Raw genomic sequence first — 883 nt, forward strand, 5'->3', positions numbered from 1 at the left:
GTGTGTGTGTGTGTGTGTGTGTGTGTGTGTGTGTGTGTGTGTGTGTGGGGCGCAGAGGTTTTAAAGGGTCAGTTCACACAAAAACATTTTCTCATTAACGTGATTATCATGAATGACTTCACCGCTGAGCTTTCTGGCCGAGAGCGTAGATTATTTTTCAACATTTATTTGACTTTGAGTTTATTTTACTTTCGATAACCCGACACATTAACCGTTAACTAACAAGCATTAATAACAAAACAATAGGCGCTTTCCTTTTATGCAGACTGAATGAGCTTTATACAACTAAAACGAAAGCTTTGTGCTGTAAATTACTTTTATTTTATTTGCTTTTGGCTTTGCTGAAGTTTATTGCCACATTGTATTTATGTTTAGCTGCGTTCTTAATAGTTTGATGGGCCTGTTTTCTTGCCTGCTGCACGTCTAAACAGCTCAATTCTTTAAGTTTTAACTTTTGTTTCATTAACTTATGGACCGACATGCGTAACCTGTAAAAAATGTTCTCGTTGGTTAACAGCTTAACCGCTGACGTCACAACAGGGGACACATATTATTAACAGCGGGATCTGAGAGTCCACTCCAAGAAACTTTGAGCATCAGACATTTCATTTCCTGCATTCTGGTGATTTGTATGCACCGATTTGTCCTTTCTCAGCATCAGTTTGTTGTGGACATGTCACGGTACTTCCTGCTTCAACCGTTCACAGTTGCTTCATCTTCTTGCAACCGTTGCTTCTGAGGTTGCACGCTGCCATCACCTACTTTACAGGAAGCATATTGCATCTATGAGTCGCATTCTAGCAGTTTCGTTCCAGCGACAAAAATGTAATCGTGCCAGAGTTTCACCACTTCCTCTTCTCTCTTTCAGAAACTCCTCCTCATC

Source organism: Anarrhichthys ocellatus, unplaced genomic scaffold (assembly GCF_004355925.1).
Source record: "Anarrhichthys ocellatus isolate YVR2014 unplaced genomic scaffold, GSC_Weel_1.0 scaffold42, whole genome shotgun sequence".
Taxonomy (NCBI): Eukaryota; Metazoa; Chordata; class Actinopteri; order Perciformes; family Anarhichadidae; genus Anarrhichthys; species Anarrhichthys ocellatus.